The sequence below is a fragment of the Sylvia atricapilla genome, chromosome 12 (genome assembly GCF_009819655.1).
Source record: "Sylvia atricapilla isolate bSylAtr1 chromosome 12, bSylAtr1.pri, whole genome shotgun sequence".
NCBI lineage: Eukaryota > Metazoa > Chordata > Aves > Passeriformes > Sylviidae > Sylvia > Sylvia atricapilla.
Window position 1 is genome coordinate 15,691,767 of NC_089151.1, and position 27,500 is coordinate 15,719,266.

Consider the following 27,500-nt stretch of genomic DNA (forward strand, 5'->3'; position numbering starts at 1 on the left):
GGGACAGACTTTGTGATCCTGAAGTCCTGAATAATTTTGGCAAAAAATTAAACTGCCTGTCTTCTTGGTAAAAGAGTAGGTGAATATTGGTAAGAAATCTCCATACCTGGTGGCTTGAGTTGCTGTCACTTGGCAGTGCAGGGAAACTGGACTTTCCTTTTTTCCCAAAGCAATGTTGTCACTCACAGCTGGCATCTGTCATTACTACTGGTCTAGATAAAAGCAGGTCCCTAGAGCTTCAAAAGAGAGATGGCTCCATCTCCAATCTATTTTTCTGGTAATGAAAGTAAGCTTGTCTCCTTAGGGCTGAACCAAAGAGCATTGCCAGCCTGTCCCAATACAGGGAAAATGCCTGTGGTTGCTGGAACTGAGTTTGTTCCCTGCAGTCCCTACTAGGCAGGCTGGCTTGCACCAGGGGTTGGTAGCTCTTCCACTTCCATGAGAGGTGCAGAGAGAGTTTCTGAGTATAAAATACATGAACTCTGGTCCATTTCACGTCCATTTGATGGCTGCATCTGAGGGGTTTTTGAGGAACTGTGACAGGGCTGTTGTTACTGATGAGTTTGTACCTGCATCAGTGGGTGGTAATCAAATGGAATTTAAGAAGACTCTAGCTAACACTCTTCCCATCTGTGGAGCATCCCTTCACCCTTATCACTAGCAAATCTAGCCTGAACTTGTGGCATCTTTAGTGCTCATGATATGATCTAGTTGACTGTAGCAGCTGTATGCTCTCCCTTATTTGTGAGGAAGGCTCTCTCCTTGCACTCTCAGCCCTCACTGCCTGGGCTAGCTGCAGTTAGTCTCAGTGTGTTGGACAGTAACTTTGGGGTTTCAGTCACTCTCAGGAGCCTGGCTGCAGTTTCACAGGCTAGCATGTCAGTGAGTATTGTCAAGAGTGAGTGGGAAGGAAACATTAGGCAGAGGCCCAACAAGAGGGTGATGTACCAGTGTGGTATTTTCTGTTTGTGCACAGCAGTCACATGGAATGTGACATTCCCAGGAGCTCAGTGATGGACAGCCTCAGTCACACAGTGACTTGTTTAAATATTAAACTAAAGTTGAGGAAGCAGAAGTAAGGATGGGACTTCTGGGCCGTGTCTGGTGTTTTGAGCTCATTTCTGATCTTTCTGGAGCAACAGAGACACTGCAATGTTAATGTTAAGGATCTCCTAAGAAAAATCACTAAATGTGCAGTAGAGTCACTGCTATTTATTTTTTTAAATGTACTTTGTAAGAATGGCTGTAAGTAGGATTTATACAGTCATACTTCTGTCAGCTGTGTTTCCTGTTCGTTTCTCTCTTGAGTTCTAGCCACGTTTTCCTCCTGTGTCTTTTTTTAGATGACCTCTTCATCATGTTTTAAGGAATGTCTTACCACATATATTCTAATGTAATTGAAAACTGGTCTACTCACATCTTATCTAACACCAAGGTAGGAGAGTAGCCTGTTTATCAAAAAATGCATATTTTCTCCTTTTATTGATCTAACAAAACTATTCACAGAGGGACAGAAGCATTCTAAAATGTTTTAAGCAAACATCCTAAACACTTCCCACTTTCCTGGGAGATTTATGGAATACCAGGTATGATCTGACTAAGACCAAAAGGTGATTTAAAGATTTCTGTGAACAAAAGAAAAGCAAACAGCCATTTTTCATAATTTGTAGAGAATTCAATGAAAGAACAGAACATCTTTGATTTTGATTAGCAACTAGGAATAGATGGGTTTATAAAGATGCCATATATGTAAAGAGGAAAAATTACAGAACTGGAAGTTGACAATTACTGTTATTTTGTATTTTCCAGCATTTTAATCTTATGGATCTTATGGGTCTAGGTATGTGGTATGTGCATATATCTTTAATCAAGCAGATATCTGCTTTGATTAATATATTCCTTGTTATTCTGTCACTGAAAAAGTCACTTGAAACAGGTATGGTGACAGCACAATGAAGAACTCTAAGGCAACATAGAACCACATTTACCACTCAATGGTATCAGTGTCACCACAGGTATTTCCTATTCTGTGTAGAAATAATCCTGTGGTTGCTCAGATGCTGCTCTCTAGTAACTGTGTGTAAATGCTGACTTTTTGATGGTGACCACTATAGTATAATTATAATAAACTTTGTTTGAAAGAGGGGTAAGGAATGAAAGTGAACATTACTGAAAAGGGCAAGCAGGAGTAGTGAGCAAATAATGAACACTTTCTATTACTCTCTCTTTTGCAGTTTCTTTTAAGTCTTAATGTTGAACATACTGATACTTTGCAGTGAAAACCAAACTCACTTTCATGGACGCTAAAGAGACAAGGCTGTGTGACTTGGACGATGCAATAGCACAGTGGTAGCTGTGAAATCCAGTCAAGGGAAAGGTATGAAAATACTATGGTACAAGGGAATCCATGTACCATACCTACCAAACATCTACCAAACATCATTTGCACTACCTTTCATATAAAAACACAGCAAGTTGGTCTATATTTAAGAGAGTGTGTGATGGCAGGATTGTACCTTTCTTATTCTACTCTCAGTCTTCATATAGGTGATAGGTTCAGTAGCTGTCTGAACATGGGGAGAGAAACTGAAGCCAGTGAGGCTGCTGAAATAACACCAAGGAATAGGCTCCGTTTCTTCTGCACTGAAAGAACAGTGAAAAGACCTGAAAGTGTGTTTGCAGCAGCCAGAACTGAAGAACTCACAGCTGTGGGTACAATTGATGCCCATCAATTCCCAGGCATTCTCCTCCCAGCTCCCCTGTGGTGAATAGCAATTTTTTGCAAACATATCTGAGGGCAAAAAAAGATGCACAGGAGTGACCCTGATGCAGGTTTTCAGTCTGCTGAGGAGAGTGATTAGTATCAGAATTAGGCATGCTGCAGATACCTTGCTTTATATGTGCAGCAACAGTGATCTCATCAACTATCTGAACATTCAGCAAGTCCAAAATCAAACGCTTGTGTGTCAGATATACACAGCTGTATTTGTACTGTTGCTCTATCTAAAGAACATGCCAATTGCTTTACTTAGAGTGAGTTGAGAGACTCATTACTAAGAACATGTATAGCATTATCAATGAAAAACATTATTGTTCTTTTCCTCAGTGGTTTTAGTGTCCTTGCTTATCCTTTCACAGGAGCCTGTACTAATGTGTCTTCAGAAACTGTGGGGCCTGATTCTCTGCTCCCCTGTGCAGTGTGTTGGCATTGACACCTCTGCACAGTGAGTGGGGGTGTGAATCGACAGGCAGCCAGGACAACCACAAACTTGGAGATGAATGCAAAGAGTAAATTTATTTCTGCTACCTTGCTAACCGGAGAATCCCCAAAGCCGAGGCACACCAGAGGAGACACAGGCACTCTTAAACTCAGCCCATACCAGGGGATCACTGGTTGCTGCTCACACTGGCTTATCAGGGGTTATTCCCAGCTGCAAGGTCAGTTGAGCCATTTACAGTCCTCCTCGCCAGTCTTCCGCTTTTTAACCCGTTCCTCCCAACTTTCCACCCCCTTGCTCAACAGACCACTGCTGCTAGGGCTGGAAATGAGGGATGAGGGATTTACAGAGGCATTTAAGCATAGGGGAAAAGGAATAAACAAATAAGCATATAATGCTCTGAGTCAAGTGTCCCACCCCTCCTGTCAGGCATCAGTAGGTTGTGATTTGCAGTGCTCGAGATACTGAGTGATATCCTCCACGCCAACTGGTTCTGCAACCAGGTGAAAGCAGCACATGCCTTCAGACTTGGAACAGAGTTCATGATGTTGAAGGGGGGTGTAGTTCTCCAGTAACCAATGTTGCAAGGTTCCACATTGTGCAGCAGTTACTGTACAAATATAAGGGAACAGCTGCCTTGGAGGTCCAAGTTAAACCTCACAGGAGGGCACGTCGCCTGTCTACAGACACTTCCCAGAAAGAATAATGACAAGTTAGTTACAGTAAAAAACAATCACACACAACTATTTACATGTTGATTTTGCAGAATAGTGTCCAAGATATATGCTTATAATACAAGCCTAAAAAGCACAAGGCAGCCTGTGGTGGAAAACAGGAATGTCATGTCTGTCTACTGATAGATGTGGTTGCTCCAGCTTCTTCAGATAATGTTTCTCCAAGCTTGGTAACTGGAGATGGGGTAATTGGTCACACAGATAGGAGAGGTGTGGCTTGTGCTATTTCAGATTGAACTTTGACTGGATGTTGGGTTTGTGATACAAATAACATAGTTCTAGTGCCTCCCTCCCTAGATAAGGCACAGGAAATAATCAAAGATACATGAAATACAAGCTCTTGAGAATATGATATTCACAAAGGATATAGAATAAAAGGAAGATGATAGAGTCAACTATACTGCATTGTCAGAAGTTATTATATGAATGATCACATCTGGATTAAAAGCTTGCACAATTCATTGGTATATACAATTCCATTTCCTCTGTGGGTAATATTTTGGGAAAGACACCATCTTAAAGATTTTTGGTCCTCACTGTGTTTTGTACTGAAGGGGTACAATCATGCTATTTTGGCCTGTAATTCTTTCAGTTTCTTGCAGTGCCCAAGCTACATCTTTAATTCATTTTCCCATCAGGTAGCAGTAGCAGTGCCTTGGAATAACTTGGACCAAAATTCTACAGATTTTTTTTTGCTTTTTGGTCCAGTCATCAGCCACAATCCCCATGAGACTATATAATCTAGAATTATTATTTCTAATTCAAAAGGATTTCCTTGTCTAGGAATGCATAATTGGAACTCTTTCAGAGTGTAAATGTGTGTGATCTATGCCGCCCTCCTATCTGCTAAATCTGGCTAAATCTCAATCTCAAAGTCTGAGTACTCACCCCAAAGATTTCCATCCCATTCCTTGGGATCCCGTGGTGATTTCATAGCTGGAGCATGAACTTGGGAGATCAACACCTTATTTTCCACATATTTATGCCTAGGTGACACCAGCTGCTGTATAGTGCACTGCTGCTCATAGCGCTGCTCTGCTTGGGTGGTGGTTACTTCATGTGCAATCACCTTTGCAGCCCGTAAAGACACAACCTCCCTTTCCAGCTCCCTCACTTTCCCCAGCAGGGCTGTGACCTCCCTCTCCAGAGCCCTGGCGTAGGTGACCAGCTCCAGCTCCCTCACCTTGCTCTGCAGCGCTATGGCCTCGCAGTCGCGGGCGCGGGCGTAAGTGACCAGCTCCAGCTCGCCCACCTTGCTCTGCAGGGCTATGACCTCCCTGTCCAGAGCTCTCAGCCCCGTGGCCAGGAGCCACCCCAGCCTCCCCGCCAGCTTTCGGGAGGATTTGGATGCGGCTTTCCAGGGCAGCCCACGCATGGCGATCTCCACCCTGTGCGGGTTCACCACCACCCCGTCGTCGATTTCGGGCCACGTCTCTGGAGCAGCCATTGTGGCAAGGAAAGTGGCCACAGGAGTCCAGCGCTCGGTGCTGGGCCATCCTGGAATGTGGGGATTCACCACCACAGCCTCTCCTGCCCCTGACTTTTTCAGCTTTTTCAGCTTTTTGGGCTTTTTTGACCTTTTTGCTAGCCACGACATGGTTGCTCCCAGATCCTGCCAACTGTGTCAAACGTGGCAATGGGCACAGGCAGGCAGCTGGGGTAACTACAAAGTCAGGGCTAGAATACAAAAAATAAATTTATTTCTATTACCTACTAAGCAGGGATTCCTGAAGCAACACCCAGTGGAGATGCAGGCACTGTTAAACTTGGTCCATGCTATTTACACTGGTTTATCAAGGGTTATTCCCAGTTGCAAGGTCACTTGAGTAATTTACAGTCCTTCCCTTCAGTCTTCTGCTTTTAAACTGTTCCCCCTAACAGTGGGAAATAAAGACAAATCAGAACAGTATCACTTTGTTCCAGTTTACATGTGTTTTGCAAAAAATATAAACGATTTTGCAAAGCTGTGGAGAATCGGAGTGTGTAGGGCAAAAGTTTCAAGTTATTTATTCTACAAAATGCATGAAATGATCTTTTATCAACCAAACTTGAGCAGAACTGAATTTAAATTTTTACAGTGTGAAATGTGCAATTTACAGTGTTTGTAAAGTGTAGTTTTTACTGTGAACGAAGGACATCCAGGTACCAGCTAGAAGGTAGGCGAGTGTGAGTGTGTGATTCAGTGGTGTCTTACTGGACTTTTAGTCATTCCTGCCCTTGACTGGCATTAAGCTCCTTTGCTTTCTATTGAAAGAATTCTGATTGAATAAACATTTTTGTATTTTTTACTTCCTGACTTATATTTGAACAGCACTGCTGACTTGAATTTAGCTTGATGAGGCTAGTGAACCTGGAAAACTTGGGAAGATTTTTGAACCTAAATCCTCAATGCACTGCACTACTGGGCTTGCTCATCATCAAGGTTTTCACAACGCTAGTCAGAATTTCAAAGGGTTCTGTAGCCAAAAAAAATACCAGACATTAAGTAGCAGGACTTTCTTAAACTGTAGAGTAAATTTTGGCAAGCACAGAAGGTAGTGTTTCAAAACTGTCTGCCTTCATTGTTGATGTGTTTGCAGACAAGTCCATAGGAGACAAACCAAAAAGAAAATGAAGACTTCTATATTGAGAATATAAATACAAAAGGTCAGATTAAAAAAAATAAATAGGGCAGACTCTTTAATAGCGATCATTTCAGACACTGGGTTCCATTCAGTGATTTTCAAAACAGTCACTGATGGGTAGGTGCTATAATAGAAATAACATGAAAGTTATCAGATCAACTTAAAATAACTCTGTAAATTCTTGGATGGAAATGAAATAAAGAAAGACAACTCACATTTGAGCTGATTAATTTAAGTAATTCTATATATTAAGTAGAGAAAGTGGCTTCCTTAGTTGTATCTTTAACTATACTTAATCAACTGCACAATGTTGGTTGTCAGCTTCAGATGTGGAGTCATAGCGAAGAAAAAGGATTAAAGGAAATAGGTTGTAACTGTACTTATACCTTGAAGGAATAATGTTTTTTACTCTTAAAATACTACCAGAAAATGACTATGCTTGTAATCTGACTCCTCCATGAAAAAAAAAAAAGTGGGACAGTTGGACTCTTTTCTGAGGGATAATATGAATGTCAATTGACATTTATACTGTGGAAGGATGAGTGAGCTGTTGTTGCATTAAAGAGTATGGGTATTTAAATAAAAATAAACCCCCTTGTGTCCCAGCCAGTCCTCAGAGATCAGAGGGGTTGGGTGCAGCCAGGCTTCATTTCAGCCAGTTTAACCCTCTAGCTCTGTTTGAGTCCAAAAGAACTTGCAGGAGTACAGAAGTGCTGTTAGTGCAGTTATCAATCCAGTACCATAAGTCTGATCTTGTTCAATGAGGACTTTGCCTGATCCAGGTTCACAAATGCTCATGGAAGGTTAATTGAAACAACAGGAAAGCAGGTTCCCAATTGCCAGTGGCAGATGCACTGGCTACAGAGTGCTGACGTGTGTCATGGCAGAAAGCAGAGTAAGTCTCCCATACCTACAAAGGTATTTATATATATATATATATAAAGTGAATATTCCCGAGTGTACCCCAACGCAGTTGGAGGCGCAAAGCTCACCTAAAGGCGTCCCTTCAGGAGAGGGGGAGAGACACAGTCCACTGGCTGATCCTGAGCAGGCAGAGATGTTTTCCTTCTCCAGAGATGTTTTCCTCCTCCACAAGTGTTTTCCAACTCTGGCCTTTTGTGCCCCAACGCCTCCCTTTTACATTACAAATGTCGTCTGTCCCAAGGGGCTGGAACAATTGCATGTTATGGACAGGGTTTGGTGACATTGGTCATACATGCGTTGCATGTCCCATGTTCTCCTTCATTTGAATCCTGAGGGATGTGTAAGTCAATATGTTAATGGAGCTTAATGACAGTCTCCGTTACTCTGTCAGAATTTATAATTGACAAAGAGGTAGAACAAACACTTTGGCCCTCCTCCTCCACGTACTGAGGCAGCAGCAAAGGCTCTCTGACCTTCATCAGAGGGTCTTTGTGCACACCCTTATCTCCTTAATGAAACAGATTTATAACAAGTGTTGTTTTTCACAGTGAAGGGAGTGTGGCTTTTGGCTGGTACAGAGGCTTGATATTCCCCTGTGCCTGACTGAAACAGCATCAGGCCATGAGACCTCAGAGACTTTGCTTGAGCCAGGTGCAAGATAAGCAAGAGGCCCTGTTCATACTTTTCTCAACCAGCCTCATCAACCCTTCACTATCTTAAAGTAACACTACAATTCTGATAATTTACCACAGCTTTTGAGCATGTGGTAAATTATTATTTATTATGAAGATTTATTATGAAGGTGTTTTATATGTTTTATTTTGCCAACTAGCTTTATAGTTATTTTTTTATTTTCTGCTACTGTATTCTTAACTGATATTACAACTGTGAATTAAAAATAGAATAATTTTCTCTTCTCATACCAGTTAATATCATCTTTTGAAGTATAAATTAGAAGGGCAAGAGTGTGAACTAAGAGTCTTCCAGGTTTGTGGTTAGTATTTTGTCAGTGCAACCCCGTCTCACACCAATGATCAAACTCAGTAGGCAGTTAGCACTGAGCTAACTGGGTTTGTCTGCCTGTGACAGTGCCAACAACATGAATGTCACTTCTCTAAAAAACTTGCAAGATTGTGCACTAGGAAAGAGACACTGTGCTTTGGAGTGAGAGGAAACCACAAAAGCTGTCCATCCACTCCATTGCATACTGAAACAAAGTGTACACAAAAGAAACATTAGAAATAGCTTTTCTGTGATATAAATATTGCCTCTACTACTTTCTTAGACTCTTAGCATTTATAGCAAAGACTGATAAGCTTGAGTGCAACCTGTATGAAGGGAGAGAGATGGAGAAATAGATGGCCTGCCCTGAAATTTTTTGGTTCACAAGGTCCTTCCTTTGATTATCTGTGATTGGGTGGGTGATCAAAAATTCAGAACTTCCCTTGAGACAAGTAACATTCAATGTTTGCTGGTGTTTGCTTCCCTTTCAAATATTCCACAGACTGTACAGACAAAAGACAGATTAGGCTTTGCATCAGATTTACTAGAGCTCTATCTCCTTGCCTTTGGACTCCAGCTTGCTTTTTATACTCCTGTCTGAAGCTGCAGGAGAATTATGCTTGTGTGTGCCCTGTTTATACATAACATGCTTTCCCAGGTGACTGTTTAGCACTATTAAAGAACAAAACCAAGACTAGCCATAAAATTTTGGTAAATGTAAAGCTATTCTATTTAAAAATGGTTCATGATATCTTTTTGTAATGACCATCTTTTTGCTACCTGCAGAGTGCCAGTGGCATTAGAGATTTTAAAGAAAATACAAAAAATATTCAGGGATTTGGACCTGATTTGCATTTACAGTACAGATGTTCAGCACTGTTGGACAGGTTAGGGGACTTAAGGTATAGGGAGAAATGTAAGACAGGTACACTTCAATCCTTCCTGACACTGCTTGACTGCTGTGCATTGTGTGCCTATTAAGGTACACTCTTGTAGCATCTGTAGTTTAAACTTCTAACCCTGCATGAGGTACCAGTGCCAACTACTATATTTTAATCAGTTACATCAAAGTGAGTTTAGTACGAACATGAGCATAGTGATAATTTTTACTGCTTTTCTGTAAATGTTGTGTTTTGAGAAATACTCCTTTCTTCAGCGTCTGTCACTGGATAATGTTTTTTTAAATCTTCGTCTGAATTTTTATGTGTTTATTTTTTAATTTCCTGTCAATAGAAATGGAGTCAGTGGCTCTGTCTGTTATTAATATTTAAAATGTGGGTGTTTGGGCTTTTTAAAATACAAGTTGCTATGCCCCTTTAAATTTCCTTCAGTTGTTCTATACCTCTAAAAAAATCTTTCATTACCAAGTTGTTTATCTGAGAAGAAAGTGAGACTGTCTCTTTGTATTGCTGAATAACATCACTCTTTTTCTCAAGAAGTCATTACACACTGACATCATATTGTTCTTTATTAGATGATCTGTTGCCTGAAAGTATCTTGGTGACACTGAACTTGAAAGCAACAAGAGTACAAGTGCTAGGATGCCTGGAGAGCAGAGACTGGCAATACCTTGCTCAAGCAAATATCCAAGACAATTTTAAAAAGGCATTAGCAAATACAAACCACCCCTACAGAGGTAATTTTCACCTCTGCATTTTTGCTTGCTTCTTAGTCCAGCCCAGACTTCAGCCATCAGTGTTACAAAGCTGGAAGCCAAGTCCTACCTAGCAACGATAGCCATGTGCAATAATTTAAACTTAAAGAAAAATAACACAGCTGCTGGTAGAGTAGTGTCCAGAGATTTCTAGGTGCTTTCCAACAATAAAAGGGTGGTTTCTGTCCTGAAAATGTATCTGTGTGCATAGAAAAAGACCTTCAATATTCACAAAGACCACAATTAGTGCTGCACTGTAATTGTCATTCCCTGATTAGTTGGAAACCTTATATACCCAGTGGGTTTTATTTTTCCAATTCATGAGTTACATGAGATAATATAGTAGCTTGTGAAATTTGGGCAACGATTCCTTTGATTTGTGCTGCTTTGCACATCTTTTATTATGAACTCTCAAAATTCTTAACCCTGTGACTGAGTACATAGCTCTAGTGGTGACTTTTAGTATGATGACTGGATGAGAATCATCCTAAGATCTTTTTAAATATAAAGATATTGAAAAAAATTAGCTTTTCCTATAGATATGTTAATGGTATCCTTAATTGTGCTGTTCTGGGAAATATTCCTCCCATGTACTTATTTAATGTAGAAGGAAGAACCACCATCCAAATAAGTTGAGAAATTATCCTGAATCTCCAAAGTCCAAACCCAAATGCAGTCTTCAGGTCCCTGGAGGAGAAAGCTGAAAACAGAGTTTGCCTTCTTTCCTTCCACAGGTGGGGTCACTTGCCTTGGGGACAGGAGGTAACACAGCTGCTGTTGTCTCATAAACACCTGTATTATCACAGTAGTTTGTGGTTTAGTTTGGTTGATTTTATTTTGTTTTAATTTATAATAAAACAGCAATGAAAGACTTAAAATATGTTACCTTTCAGAGCTATGAATTACATTCCCTTTCAGATGGGATGGTAGAAGTGAGGCAAGAGCTGTGTGGCCAGAGAGGTGTGTCCACAATGTAACTTGCTTTTGCAGCATGCTCTACCTGTTATTTTCAAATTCCCTCTTCCCACTTATTCCCAGCTGAAACTGATGCTCAGCTCAGGCATTCCTGTGGCCACTAAAACTTTGGTGCAAAGAAGGTAATATCAGGTGATGTTCCTTCGGCCATTATCATTTCCAAATATCTTTTGACTAATGAGGAGCCAGAGGCACGTGGCTCATTAATTCTCTTCTGATTTCCAGCTGCTGCCAGCTGTGGGGGTACAGTGGCATTCCAGCCTGGGAATCCCTGGTACACAGTACTCAAACTCTGGGCTTGACAGTTAATGCTCTGTTAGCAGATCCTGTTGGATAACCACTAAAGTTGCATGGGTGAAAGAGATAAAGTTAGGAAGTCTGCAATAGAAGTGTTTGCCTTTATACTTATTTACTCACTGTTCTTGCCTTTGTACAATAATATCTTTTCCCTGAAGGTCTTTGAAAAATTCGATCACAAAATGGAAAGAGGGTATGTTTGTTCTGGGTAAAATTTGGAAGCATTGTTCTGATGACACCTGTAAAACATAATTATAACTCCCATAGCTGTTTCCTCTCATATTTAGAGAGGAAAATTCTTTGCCTCTAATCTCAGGTGCATACCTGTGGAAGGCTTAGATTCCTTCAAGCAGTATCAAAGTAATGATAACAGTGTGCAGCTGCTGACTGTCTTTTGCTTGTTGTTACTCACCCAGCTGTTTAGAGGAGAAGAAAAAGAGAGAGAATATCTCTAATCAGCCATATGGCACAAAGTTTTATTTGCCACAGTAAGTTAAAAAGCTCATTATTGGTCAGCATCTTGAATGCAAATTCTGCCATAGCTTCTCAGGAGTGCTAGATCTAATGGAAAAGAAGATCAGATATATTTAGTTCACATTATTTTATATTAAGTACGGAAAGAATTGATTCTGTCTAAGTAGACTTTCCATGATTGGATTTTGCTATACCCAAAAGGTGCTGGGAGCATGGAGTACAGATCTCAGGCCCTGCTTTGGGTCATAAAAGGTAAATTAAGAGCAGTTGAAATGGTATTTCAGATTTCTGCAGTGCAGTTTTGCTTTGCTTATATTGTACATTAGACAAATTAGGATTCTGGATCACACAATTGGGACATGAAATCCAGGAGATATCTTTAGTAGCTGTTGATGTTTACAACGTATGCAGTCAGTAGTTTTTTCATTAAGAAAATGTTTAATTTTGCTCCTGCTTTTGAATTGAACAAGAAACTTAGAGTTAAATGTAAAGAAAAGATTTTTTGTCTTAAAAAACCCCACTTTTTTGACTGCATGTAAATGCTAGAGGACAAGTGAGGGACTAATACATGAATCAGTTTTGTGAGTCTCCATCCTGTAAATTGCAGTCAAAAATAAATTTTGAGGGTTGGCTCAACTGAAAATTTAGCATGTCCACTTTTTACAGCCTCTTCTGCCATTTCTTGTGTGCATATGATTGGAATTCTTTCAGTGTGGGCATAGCGACTTCAAACATTCTGTTAGGGAGACTTGATGTTATTACAAAATGTAAAAGGGAGGTGCACACCTGTGTATCCAGGATTGGGTGCATGGCTTTAAAAACTGAGAGATTGTAACCCTACCCCTGCTGCTTCTTGCAATACTCTTACAATGATTTTTTTCTTTCTGAAATCTGTTTAATTTTCAGAGAATTTAAGAATATGGGTAATTTTTTCTCATTATAATATACTTAAAAAAGCTTCCAGAAAGAATAATACCCAGTTCTTCCAAGTGTCTTTAATGCATAGACCTCAAATGACTGCCTAGTTCCTGATTTCCTGCTTAATTGATCAAACTACTTTATGTTTTGCATGATTGTTTATATTAAATACTGGTAAGACATACCAAGATACTATCCATTTAAAACATTTCTCCACAAGTTCCAAAGGGTTGGATAACTGATTTTGGGCTACTGGTTTGCAGAGATAATAGGCTGGGATAGAAAGTATTGTGATTGGTAACCCAGAATAGTATTTCTGGTTGACGCCATAAAAAAATCACTGTGTACTAATGCTACTTTACAAATGGACATGCTTTTTCCATTTGGGCAGTGATTCTGGATAGTACAATCCAGATGAGTGGTTAGGTGTCCTGTATTTTAAACAGTCTCTCTTCTGTGATTCTTAATGTCCTTTGACTTGTACTTCATAAAGTACCAAGAAATGTTTGATCAGATAAGAATCTTGTTTTCTAAGAATAGCTGCTAAAGTGGTTCTGCACTGTCTTACGAATTTGTGATTTCATATAGTGAGGTGTTATCTCCTAAAAAATAAGTCTTGACCCGTATGATCACTGCAAGTGTTTGTTTCCCTGCAGAAGCCCTAACATTAAAACTATCATGAGAGGATTCAAAAAGCAGTGTGCAAATATTTTTCCATAGAATAAGATTCCTTCTTCATCTGATGGCCCATCTTGCTATTCTTCTCACTGTTTCCATTGCTGTTACTTAAAAGGCTTTGACAAATATAATAGACTTTGCATAATGATGCCATTGGAAGTCACTTCCAGCATATTATAGTGTGCAGTTAAAATTACTCTTGCGATTACCACTCTCCAGTGCTTCTACTTTATCATGGCACCAAATGAAATTAAGAACAGGCATATTCCTTCCTTTACTTACCAATATTAAACAAAAAACCCTAAATAATATTGTTGTAATATATTTAATTAAAATTCTTTTTGGATCTTTTTTTTTTCCACAGTTCAGTCAGAGTTATTTTGCTTTAGAAACATTTTCTTAGTTTTTAAAAATAGAATATATGCATTCTCTGTTAACATTACTGTGAAGTTTGGAGAATTTTGTAAAAGCTTTTTCCAGGGGACAAGACAATGCCACACACAGAAAGACTGTTCTGTACTAATAGATATAGAGAGGAAAAAGCCATTATTCATTTCAACATCGTCTTTTCACTGCTCATATAAAGTGTGTGGTTATATATCTGGAGGTTCTAGATCTATGTATGCCTTCATCTGCCTCTATGTCTTCTAACCTTGTTAATTTTGATGTGATTGTTTTTTTCTCTTAGTGACTAAGCCAGGGAATAAAGAGCTGGAAAAATAATTTCCCCCTATTTCTTATTTTCTCAGCAATAACAGCTCTAGGGGATGGGTATTCTAATGCATATGAAGAGAATGCCTTAAATAAAGTAGTATTATTACAGGATTGGATAATGCAATGGTGAAAATACTCAGAAAAATAGTGAGATGAGTGAATAATGTGAACGTCTATGTCTTAATGGGGTTTATAATTTGGTTTGTTTGTTTGTGGGCTGGATTTTTTTGGGTGCTGTTTTTTGTTTGTTGTTTGTTTCGTTTTGTTTGATGTTTGTTTTGGTTGTTGTTTTATTTTGGTTTTTGTTGTGTGGAAAATACTTGCTTTTCCCTGATATTGTCTGCACCATATAAAAGTGGAAGCCTTGGCTATGGAGGTCCAACCCAACATCAGTGCTTTGCTGGAGCAGGTGCCCAGAATTTCTGCCATTTCTGAGCTCTGTTATGCTGCAGTGGTTGGGCAGCACCCTCCTGTTTGGCTCTTCCCTCTAAGTGGATATAATTAAGGGCTTCCCTTATGTATTTTGTTGGGTTTTGGGATACAGTAACTCTAAAGTTAAGCTACAAAGACAACTACAGACAGCCAAAATGACAGTCCCCTCCACATGGGTGAAAAGCTACCAAATCATTTACGTGGTGTGTCCCACTTCCCTTACAGAGCGTGGCATATTCAGGAGATATCTTTGTGCACAATGGTTGTTTCACTGCAATCTGCCCAAAATCATAATCCAGGAAGCTCAGCCCTTGAGGACTCAGCTCTGACATGCCACCTCTCTCGTTTTTTCACTAGAATGCATTTATATTTAGGGGTACTGAAGGCTTATAGCAATCTGCTATTCTGGAACAGAGAAGACAAGCAGTCCTAAGCCTTCTGTACTGCAGGCTGCTTCCACTGGAGTCCCCTGCACTGGGACTCCTGGCAGAAGCACGAGATGTCTCATAATCTCTGCTAGTACTTGGGTGTAAAATCTGCCAGCAGAATTGTCTCAAAGAAGTCACAAAACAGACAAGGCAGCAGTTTTTGTTTCTCTTGCCCTAGCACCTCATGACAATGGATTTTAATGAATTTCTTCTGCCTCACAACTCTTTAAAGGCTGTGAGATCTTTGGTCATCTGTGCCAATAACATTATCCAACTACTGATTTAGGAAATCAGATTATAAGAGTATTTCTCTACATGTTTTGGTTTTCCAACAAGTCCTCATAACCTTCCTTTTGTTTTGGATCTCAGATACTGAATAGTTCAAACTTTCCACTCATGTATATTGGCTTTATCACAAGCATTTAACAGGTTTACTAGAGTTTGCCTGGTTAAGGGAGGTCAGGGTTTAGAGATTTTAGGCCTTGGTCAACATCAAATCCCTAAATCTGTTTTTTTATGAGATGCTAGGTCTTGATCATGCATGGCACATTTAATACAATTTCTCTGATGACTTCCTTTGCCAGAAGTAACTGAAAACTGTTAAAAACATTAAGTTTTTAAATTCAGTATTGTCAGGAATGAAACTGGGTTCTGCTTGGTGTCTGTCTTGCTGTCACTCATTGCTTGCAGTGTCTAAAGAAAGCACTGTCTATACTCCTTCTTTCTTTTTACCTTTCCCTTAGGAGGTTTGTTTCTTTGGTTTGTTTTGGGGGTTTTTTTGTTTTTCTTTTGCTATTTGCTTTGTAGTGCTAAGTGATATCCTGCAGTCAGCCAGTGTTTGCAATGGCTGAAGAGATCTGTTCAGTATCTGTTTCCAGGTGACTGCCTAATGACAAGAACTTCCTAAGGTCCTGATCAGATACTTTGTTGTGGGGCTGGGATGTGGAGTGACAGTGGCTTGTGGATAGGAAATCCTCATTCTCTCATGGTTCTGCTGGTAGTCCCCAGCTGTCATCTTCATTCAGGATGGGAGCTGAACAGAGTCAAAACCCTCAGAATTCTGAGCTATTGCTGGTTTTATTTGGCTCATTTATTTATTTAGTTTAGTACTAAGAAGAGGTTTCAGATTGAAAGCCATTGAATTTGTAGCCTTTATTTGTGACCCCAGCAGAAACAGTACATGGTTTCCACGTACCATCAAATCAGGACATTCTTATATCTACCAACCAACTCTTGGGTGGTAATGTCTGTCTTCTCCTACCACATATAAGCAGCGTCTAGACATCAAGTTTTAGGTGAAATGTTGTGTACTATTGCTACTAGATGTTCCTGCAATCTCATTTGGTTGGGAATGGGCTTTGGAAAGATGATATTTGTGAAGATCTTTTTTCTAACTTTAATTTTATGGTACATTATTGTTTACCTCTCTGTATCTGTGTAGTGATTAAGCTCCATGTTCTTATCTGCAATAAAGTTCTTTTTCCTGCTGTGTTGATTCACAAATTTTTCTGATTTTCTTTTAAGAATACTTTTGTCCCTTGTATACTAGGAAAAGTCACATCTACTATGAAGCTAATCAGGTATTCTTTTGCTGAAAGGGTCTCTGGCAGGAAGGCTTTCCTTGGAGTTACTCTTGGAGTAAGTTTTAGCTAAGGTTGGGATCAGGTCTAAGGGTTTATGAGTAAAGACTGTGTAAATTAAGTACAGTGAGTACAATAAATCTTAACAAATGCAGTTAATTGCTCATATACCTGTGTTTGAGCAATCATCAGAAAGCCTGTATGAAGTCAGCCATTAGAAGTGGATGCATCTTTATTCTACCAACAGAGCGTGTCAAGTACTTTGCTGTCTCTGCTTTCAGAAGATAATGTCTCAGGAAAGTCTTTCTGACTCACTGGGGTAGTATGGGCTCATAAGCTTTAAAGATTTCTCTGTCTGCATGGTTCTTTGTAGATGGTGTCCATTCCTTATGCTGCCTTGGTTTTGGAGTCTGTTTTGCCTTTTCTTAAGAACTTTTCTATAGAGATCTGTGTTTTATTCCAAGATGAACAAGTCTGTTTTTAGTAACATGTTATTTCACCTAAAAATAAAAAGATTTAACTAGCATAATTCAGTCAGCTTCTACATATCTAATACATAAACCGCTAGTTTTTATAGTATTTTTTAAATTGATGAATCTCAAACAATTGAATAGAAGTAAAATATTGCTAATTCCATTCCATATTCTGCAAAACTTAGGCAAGAAAGGCAAAAAATTTGCCTGAGGTCATTCAGTATTCCAGTGGAAGAGCCAGTGGAGCATCTCCTGAGTTTCAGTCTAGTGATTTATATGCTAGCCTATATTGAGTTTCTGTAGTTGGATTCTGTAGTTCTTTTTTTAGAAAATTGCAGATCTTTCTGCAGCCAGTATCCATCATGGGTAGGTCCAAAGTAAAAGTACTATTGTATCAGCTATCAAGTAGGTTGATAACTCTGTATTTGCATTATTCTTCTTGAACTGGCTGAGACCATTTTTTTTCTGTCACACAATGGCAAATGTCCAGTCCATTGAAATAGATGCAATTACAATAGAAATTAGTGTGAGTTTTGAAGCAGGCAGCTTTAATAAGTAGCGGCTGCTAAGCTCTGATGGCTAAAGCACTGCTAGTTGTTCAACTCGGGCAATTGATAGGATCTCCTGGAATAGTTCTCATTTGATATGTTGACTGATGTAAAACCATAAGCAAGCTCCAGATTGCTCCAAACCCCTTCACACTTCCATTAATTAAGGGGCAGATATCTCAGTTTTTGGTGAAAAGTTTATTTCCATTTAGGATGTTCTGTGTTTTGGAGAGACCTTTAACAATGGTTAACAGCCAAATGGGCAGTTCAAGTGCAATTCCCTAACATCACCCTCAGTTCACTTGCTTTTCTGGCCACCCAAGAGACCATAAAATCTTCTCTCACCTCATATAGGTCTACTGCCAGCTGCTGATTGCAGGGGAACATGTATCAATTTGATGAACTTGTATTAACATCCAGGAGAAACTAGTTTTAAGATAAAAATCAGTTGTTAATTGGCAGAATAGATCCATATAATCTCTGAGGAAAGAGAACATCAGGAAAAAACGCTATTATATCTGATGCTGAGGCTGTATGGGTGGCCTTCCAGTCATTAGCATGACTGGATTTAATGTTTATTCCAGTGTACCTTTTCATTGCAATTATTTGCTGGGAACATTTTAAATTTCCATTATGGAAACTTAGGGCATTTGCTTCTCTCCATGCATTCTTCTCTTTTGGCCTGAAAGGAACCATACTGCAATCAAAGCTGTAATTTCCTATTTTAATATATATATGATTTTCTCCAAAATTATGGCATATTTTGTTGAATGAAAATAGTGGGTAACATCAAACTAAATCTCAGCTGATAGCAGTGTTTTAATCAGGCTTTAAAAAGTCCAATAAATTGTTCTATTTGAGAATTCTGACTTGAGAAAAGAAACACAATACTAAATATCCATGAAGACCCAACCCAATCAACCTCACTGAAGTCGTCAACCCAGTTACTAATGATGCTGGTGAATTCAGAGAGCCTGATTGAAGTTAAAAATTGTTGTTTTAATGTTCTTTTACAAGCAATTGGCAATTCTGCACAGCTGAGGTGAGTAGTGTGTGTGTATTTCAGGAAGTAGGTCTGTTCTGATATTTTAAGAAAGCATAGTCAGATCTGTTGAATAACAGTGTGTACGAGCCCAGATAAAGATGGCAGTTCTGAAAACCCATATATTATTTTTGGAGGACACAGGATAGACAAATACCACAATTTACTTTGAAGAACAGCATTCTCTAAATGCAAAGAACATTCCAGTGATTTTATTAGGTTTATTAATTTATTTGGACATCCACAGGTCATATTGCATTTTGTGAGCCATGAAATGATTCTTATTGAGAACAACCCTTTAATTTGGAAGATATCTCTTTGGTGTGTTTGAAACACTGGGGTCCTAATTTCTGGCACTACTCTCTTTCCTTGGAGGCTGCTGCTGGACCGAAATCTGTTGTTTGGTGCCATGCAGTCACTGCTGGGTTAGCAAGTTGTACGCTGGTGATTCGTATCTAAAATTATGTTCCCTTCTTTTTCTTTGTTTTAAATCACATCTAAAATTGTGAATAAAGCTACTTCTGACTTTCTTATATGTTCCACTCCAGTTGAAGTGAAACATCTCTTTTGTTGCCAGGACATTGTAGAGACTTAAATTGGCATAGTTCCTTTGAAATCATCAGTCATTGCAGTGTACCAGAGGTCTGGACTGGGTCTTAGTTTTCACAGATTTAACAGATTTTTTTTAAATAAGGAGAAAAGAAAAAGATGACAGACATGAAAGATTTAAGAGAAATAAAATAGCAGCTAATTTAATCAAAAGCGTATATGCCAATAAAGCCAACTACAGCTGTCAAAAGAAATAAACAAAGCAAAGCAAGAATTCTATAATTTGACATGTTTACTTGACAGATAGTACTTTTTGGACCAGATCTTGTGCTGGTGTAAAGTGGCATAAGCATATGAATGCCAGTGGAGTTCTGCTGATCGTGCCCGATGAGAATCTGGTCCCTGTTATTTAAAATAAGGGTTTTATCAGATGCTCCTCTGTTCATTCAAAAAACAATTCACTTCTGAATCAAAAGGATCTCAAGGTGTTTTCACAAAATCGTGCTGGCCGTGGCACAAGGTTCCTATTTAATCAAGGCAGTTTTGAATTGTGAAACTTTTCCTACTTGAATTTCTAACATAATTTTCTACAGTTATGTTCTAAGTGCCAGCCATTAAAAAAAAAATCCTGTTTATTCTCTCTTTTGGGTCAGTCACCACTTGGGTGTTATGAAAGCATTGATGTATATACTGTCCAAAAGGATTTGGTAGGGGATAGATCTGAATCACAAAAGTGATTATGTTATTTTACTTAGAAAAAAGTCTTTTTTGTACCCTTTTCCATATAAAAAAAAAAAGGATAAAATCCTATGTAAATAATAAGTGTTTTCCCTGTAATGAATGTTCCTTTCATTCTGCATTTCTGTATAATATTGGAAATTGTGTTTTTATTAGAAGAGGTATTGGATGCAAGCCAACAATTTCTTCTTTTAACTTGATATTTTGGGCTCTGATCTTTGTTAAAACTACAATGGCATGTATCTAGTACAGTCAGAGGTCATTTCTATAGCTACTACCATTTCCTATCATTTCTGGGGAATGTTTGTTTTCAAAACAAAGAATTGGGTTAAAGCTTAAGTATCGTATTTCAGAACATATTTCAAACTGAAATTAAGAATGCTAAAACCTTTCCTTTAAAGGTCAGATGATATTTATTATTATTATAAAAATGATCTGTGATTTATGAATTTAACTTCTCGTAAACCTCCTTTGTAACAGAATATGCAGTCAGAAGCTTAACATTACATTGTTTTCCTTTGACAACGTATCCACGAGACCACTGCAGCTGTTCCTTTACTCACAATAGCAGATTAATTAACACAATCATATGCTGTTGGCTCCTACTCAATGAGTAGGTCTGCAGTGGGATAGATAGGTAAATCCTTTAAATGTGTATGAGATAAAGAATATACTATAGTAGTTTCATAACTAGCCAGTTTTGCTTCTGACTAGTCAGCCCTATCAGCAATGGTTCACTGACTACAGAAGCTGTGAGCTTACATTTCAAAGGCAGCCACACCTATTACAGAGCAATAATGCCTGAATCATTGCAAAACTCAAATATGTAAAAGCACAGGCACACTCAGCAATCACCATATTTGCTAAAATAACAGGCAATCTGCTTCAAGCATTTTAGGTTTATAGAGTAAAGAGGAAAAAAAGAAGGGGCATTTTTGTTGGTTCCTTCATTTCTTTAAAAGAAAAAAAAAAGTTCAATCATTGCTTTCCTTTAATATCTTAATCTGGCCATTATTCACTTTTTACCCACTGTGTATTAGAAATACTTGTAAGCAGCGGCCATGGCATCAGTTTTAAGTACCAAAAGAATTTTTCATCCATTTCTCTGTGTGTGCTAATGAACATGTGAGCAGCTAAATCTCCTTTTCCTAAACAAACAGTCATCATCAGCATGTAAGTATTTATTTGGCAACTTTAGATGACATTTTAGTGGATGCTAAAACCTTTGCTACCAATAATGTAACTCCTTTTTCTTTTTTTTTTTTTTAATTTTATTTTAAAGATAAATATTCTTTTGGGGAAAGAAGTAAGCATCAAATTTAAGAAAATTTCCTTCAGGCTTTGCACTACAATCCGTGAGAAAAAAATAATTGTGTGCTTTGTTACATCGTTTACACACAAACTGAAAGCACAGCAAACTACTATGTTAAAATTGTCTCATTTAAGGGACAAAGAAAACTCATTGTGAGACTTCTTTTCTGGAAAAAAGCTAAACCATTTGGTAGTTTAATATCATTGAAGTCCTTTCTGGTCCATTTTTACTGCAGTTGTGGTTATGTGCTTTTACATATTCTATGAGTTTTATGTAATGGTATAAATATGCATTTTGATCATAATAAAACAGAAAAAGTAGAGAACATGACTGATTTTGAATGGAGGGCTTTGCTTGCATAGGAACAGCAGCATTAGACTTACAGATGGGAGAAAACCAAGTTCAGAATCTTTTTGTGCAATACAGTTGTTGAAAAATAATCAACATTTTAATAGCATCCAGCTTTATATCTGAGAGTTTTTCTGAGCACCCAAAGCTACTATTTTTGGAGAGGAAAAAACAGAGCTGGTGAGCTGTCTCCAGTTCACTCAAAGATGAGAACAAGGAGATTTTTGGGGAGAAGAGGAAGATAGAAAATTTCCTCAATTTCTCCTGAGCGCTTTCTCCTCTTCCTCTGACCTGATGTGCTTTCAGGTCTTTTACCAATCTTTTTTTTTTTTTTGACAAAAATAACTGTAAGAAAAACCTTCAGCCCCCTCGTTTCCCAGAACTGAAACACTTGTACCAAGCAGAAGGTTCATGCCCTGCAGAGGAGATGCTGCAGCACTTTCTCCCCAGAGGTCTGTGAGAAGTTGGGGTACAGCAGAGGGATGAGGAGCTCACAGGGTAGTGTTGGAGATAGCCCTGGCTGAGATGGGAACAGCAGAGTCTGTGCTGGGAATGGCTGGTAGTAGTGACGCTGAACTTAAGCCTCAAGGCATCTGGCTCAGGGGTAACTTGCAGTAGTGCTGCCCTACAAACCCAGGGAGCATCTCACTATTTACATAGGAAGGGGAGGTTCAACAGTTTTAGCATCACTCAACAGGTTAGTACTACTCAACCTTCACACCTTTATTCATTGTGTATTTATAATACATTTCCAAAATATATATATATATATATATATATATAATGTTATTAGATTCATTGTACAGCTGAGCAGCTGAAATCAAAGGGACTAAGGATTTATTGTCAGTTAAAGAAGCTGCCAGTAGTGAGCTCTTCTGAAAAATCCATTGCTTTTAACCATCCTGACTAAAGTCACAGGCTTATCTCACTGCACTGCTGGATCTAGAATAAAAGTCTCGACTCTTGATCAAAGAAACAAAAAGAACTGTCTTATTGGTGTCAGTGTTGGGAGCTGTGCTCAGGTGTGCTGTGATTTACAGACTGGATTCCAGTTCCCTGTGGATTGCTCCAGTGCTATGAGACACAGGTGCTACAAGGAGTTTTTTGAGCAGGCTAAGAAATGTGTTTGGCCACTTGTCAGACTAAAGACCATGCCCTGTTTTTCTCAGAAAGAGAATTTCCTATAATTTAGTTTGTGTAATTACGTTCTTTAAGCCTAAATTGTCCATGCAGTTTCAATTTGATACCATTTTCCTTACTGTTTTCTAACTGTCTGTTCTTTCAAATCCTTTTCAATTATTGTTGCTTTCTGTCCCTGTGACAGGTGAAGAGGTGCCTGTGTAAACATACCTGCTACAACCTCTGTTGGACTTTGCATTCTATTAAGATAAAAGTGTTTAAATTTATGTGATAAATATTAAGCCCTTTGTGAATTTTATCTGAAGATAAACTCAAAAACTCTCCCTCTTCTGTCATCCCAACTCAAATTTGGGATATGAAAAACTTAACTCTTTTGATAGTTTGTACTTTTCCCACCTAGAAGGTTCTGTGTTTTAAAGTTCTCTGAATTTATGTTAAGGATTCTTGTTTTCTAGGACTTGCAGTGAAACAGTTATAAATGTCTTTCCCTGGTCTGTGATGCAACAGCAATGTTTTACTGGGGCTCTCACTGAACCATTGCCAGTGGATGAACTTCCCAGTACTGGGAATTACTGCAATAAAAGTTCCTTGAGAAGTGTTTGAGAACAAAGAGAGGTGCTTGATGAAAGCAAAAAAAGGGAAAGATTAGAGGGGGCTAGAAAACAAGGTCATAGAGGTATGTACCTGCACTGCAGCCTGTGAATAAGGATTGTATTTTCATTTTTAAAATAAGATGTTCATTTGTGTCAACTCCACTCTGCAATTATAAATATTTCAGTCAGCGTAACTTTGCAAGTGTCTAGCAATGTGCATTTCTTCTTACAGTCTCTATATGCAGTGACACAGTAGTATTGATTTGTGTGATAGCTTCTACCTGTGATGTTTGCCTTCAGTATGGCAGGTCATATGTGCTGAAATGAGTTGAACACAAGGCTTTAAATATTTAGGTCTACTGTAGTCGACTTCAAGGTTGTTGTTGATGTCATGGGGCAGGGATAGGACTGGGAGCAAAATAAAATGAGCTGCCAGCTTCCACTAACTTTTTCTGTAAGCCCTGGCAAGTAATGTTGTCTTTATATGCTCCAGTCTCTGCTGCCTTAAGGTACAGATGAGCTTTCTTTGTTGAATGTATTGAGATTGTTGGATGAACATTTGTGGACAGGAGCTGAATGGTGGCAGTGCTGTGGTTTGTGGTGTGCTGACCTCAGGGAGAATGAGCTGAGCCCCTCCCCTCTGGTTTTTAATATTTAAACATGATAGTAGATGGTTTCCATTCCAGACTGCATCCAAATAATATTGTCTGAGTTTGTGGTAGATGAAGTAGTTCACGCTTTATCATCAGTTATCAAAACTTCAATTAACAGTAAGTTCATACTGGAGATAGTACAAGTTTTGTACAGTGGGTTTTTTTCCTGTGGGCAGTTATCAGAAGACTGGACTATGCAAACCTTGCAGGATTCCTTTTGGCCTGTGGATAAGAAGAGTTAAGATTTTTAAATTTTACTGGCCTAAACAATTTCTAATGTAGTCTTCTTTTAAATTAGTAACTAACTTTAGTTATGAATTAGAGGATTTTGTAAGAAATATCTTTGTACCCAAATATCCAGAAATTTCAGAAATATCACTAAAAACCATAGTATTACCTCTACTTATCAGATTCTTTATTTTCTTCAGCTACTAATTGTATCTTCCAGCACCAAAAGGTGTGTCACACAAACCCATATTTTTTCAAAAATGTATGGTAAAGGAGTTTTTGAAGGAATGACTTTCAGGGGTTGGGTCATCAGCAGCATCATGGTTAGATTTCTAATATGATTAGTCTCTGACAGTGAACTTTCTAATAAATTTCCATTTTATCACAACATTTGTAAGGTGCAGGACAGCCTTGCATTGGTTTACAAGATCTGCCCTTCACCCCAACAGCACAGGGCTGGCCATGGCAGAATTACCCCACAGGCATATTGAGTTCAGTGCTTCTGTGTTTGCTATAATGGATATCTTGAAAACTAAGACAAGTAATTTATTTCCTTAACATTCTTTTTATCTAAAAATAAATATTAAAGTTGTTTCATTAAAATAAAAATAACCCCGCATCAAACAACACTATTAAATATGATATAAGCATAGACTAGGAATAATTGTTTTGAGTTTGACTTCAGTAACTGAAAAAAACGGAGGTTTTTTTCTTGCTCTGTTCTTGAAAATGAATTTGTACCTGAAATATGTTTTGTGTTTTTCCAGGTTATGTTAGCTGTTTTAGTGGTAGTTAAGGTTTTAATATAAGCTGTTACTTCAAATTCTGCTGTGTTTATATCCTTAGATCATCATAGTTGTAGCAGCCTTATTGCTATGAAATATGGTTAAGCATTGTGGTAAAAATTGCTGAAACATGTTCTACCTTTAAAATTGGATAGGGCTTCTGTTGACATCAGTATTAAAAGGCCAAACTGAGAAGATATCATTACTGACACAGAGGAACATTTTGCCTTTGTTCATAGTGAGTTATTAGTGAGGCATGCCTTGTACATGTTTCCCCAAAGAGTCCAAAATTTCCACATGTTACTTCCATTCCCAGCTTCTGTGTTCAGAAAACCCCGCTGTGTTTAACCCAGGGACTCTTTCACAACTCATGAAGCACATAAGTTTCCCAAAAGCAAATCCTGGATTCGCTGAGCTCTAAGCAAAAACGCAGCTCAAACACCACGCTGGGCTGTGACCGGACTGTGAAAAGCAATGCTCACTTCTCAGCAGCAGAGAGGGAAAACTTTGTTCCCTTCCCATTCTGGTTCTGTGCTGGGAAATGGGTTGGTTTCTGAGTTTGGACACCTTTGGAATGAGGAAATAGGGCATAGTTATTATGGAGTACTAGGAGGATTTTCTGTGTCTGGTGGCCCAGGCTGTGAATGAGCTGAGCCTGGTGCTTTTCCTGGGCATGACTATGGGGAGTCACCCTCCCCACAGCCAGGCAAGAGAACAGAACTCATTTGACAATTAATGTCAAGCCTGTTGGAGGTCAGGGTTTCAGAGCTTCAGCAGCTATGATCTTTATTTCAACAGAATTTTAGTTGCAATTACATACTGTTTAAATATGTCAGGCTTTTTTCTTAATGTATTTTTTAGTAGGTAGCTTTATATTACATATATTGAGAAATACAGACTTCTTTAGAAGTCAATGTTTCTGTGGAATGAGATAAATGACTATAAAATAATGCTGATTTTTCCTCCATACAGGGTATGTTCCTAAGGTTGTAGGGACTGAAAAATTCATAAGGGATATATAATGAAAATTAGCAAGGTGGCCAACAGTTCAATGAATGAAAATAAATAATTTTTGGCTAGATTTTCTGGCATTCTTATGTTCTTACATTAGTATTTCCATCTTTGTATATGAACAGGAAAATATGTTTGATGTAGGCCATTGAAAAGGATGTTTGCATCCAGCATGTTTGCAGAAAGCCACAGAGAAGAGTAGTGTAGATCTGAGGCTTGATGTGCTATACTGCGTGGTGATGTACAGTGCATACTCCAGGAGAGTTTTGTTCAGGTGTCTTAATGGGCTTTGACAGGTTGTTTGTAGCTTAATTTACAAATGAATTTGATTAAAGAGCTCAATGAAAGAGTCTATATTCAAGTTCGGATTTGAAGTTGTGGTCTACTAAAATGAAATGGAGGCTCCCAAATTAACACCTCTGGAAATACTTGATTATCTTCATAGTTTGGGATTGTTTTCCACACAGATACTCTGTGAAGTACAAATGAATAAGCTACCCCTTTTGCCACCATTATCAATGACAAGATTTTTATTTGACTCTGACATTACAGGAGCTGGCGTAAGCTGAAGCATCTTGTGCTGAGTGGTACACAGGTCTAGTTCAGTTATAGCTGGGGGATGAAAGACTCTCTTTGTTCCTTCCATTTAAATTTCTAACCCCCAAAAAGTCATCAGGCCACAGGCTATGAAGGAGCCACAGAGGGAACAACCAGCCTACAGATGTGTGAAGACACTGCCAGGAGATGTTTATACTCAGCAATAAATAAGTAGGATACTGTGGACTTAACTAGGATGACTGTACTTTTTTTATGGTGCTGGAACAGATTCCTGGACCTCTTAGAGCTGCAGCAGGTAGGAAGCTAAATGAAGATTAAAACTAAAGGCCAGGAGCATGTTTGAAGTTAAATGTATGGGTTTTGTTATTTCAAATATTTCCTTGATTTCTGGGGTAAACTCTCTTCTTAAATAATAAAAAAGAAAACTGGTGAAACAGGAAGAGTTCATCTCCAGGATTAATTTGTGGAAACTGATTCAGGTAATACAGGTTTTCACTGCAGTTCTGAATGATATGAAAAGATATTTGGGAAGTGCTGCTTGACTGAAATGGTTAAATATTCTGTTCTATCTTCCTCATTACTTGTGGATTTTCATTTTGTTATAGTCGTGGTCGGCAACAGCTCAGAACTTGATTTGTCAAGACAAGTATGCTCTGCAAACAAATGATTACATTCTATATGAAGGCATTATCACTAAATCTGAAAAGAAAATATTACAGGCAGAAATTATAAGGAGAAGTTTATAAAACAAAGATATCCTTTGGCAGAATATGCTCTTATAATCAAGCTTTTAGCATACCATAGTTTAAAAAAAATAAAAATTTTGCCCACATATACACTAATAAAAATAAATCTGTTTCCGATTACTAA

At 38.5% G+C, this 27,500-nt stretch overlaps 1 protein-coding gene and 1 long non-coding RNA gene across 2 annotated transcripts in view; both read left to right on the forward strand.

The window, feature by feature from the left end:
* ZNF536 (zinc finger protein 536) overlaps window positions 1–27,500 on the forward strand; it is a 232,536-nt gene that overhangs the window by 165,790 nt on the left and 39,246 nt on the right. The gene's annotated exons all lie outside the window — the stretch shown is intronic.
* Window positions 11,373–27,500, forward strand: part of LOC136366685 (uncharacterized) — a 28,263-nt gene continuing 12,135 nt past the window's right edge. The window contains exon 1 of the long non-coding RNA XR_010744551.1: window positions 11,373–11,412. This is a non-coding gene — a long non-coding RNA (uncharacterized lncRNA). The remainder of the gene's footprint in view (window positions 11,413–27,500) is intronic.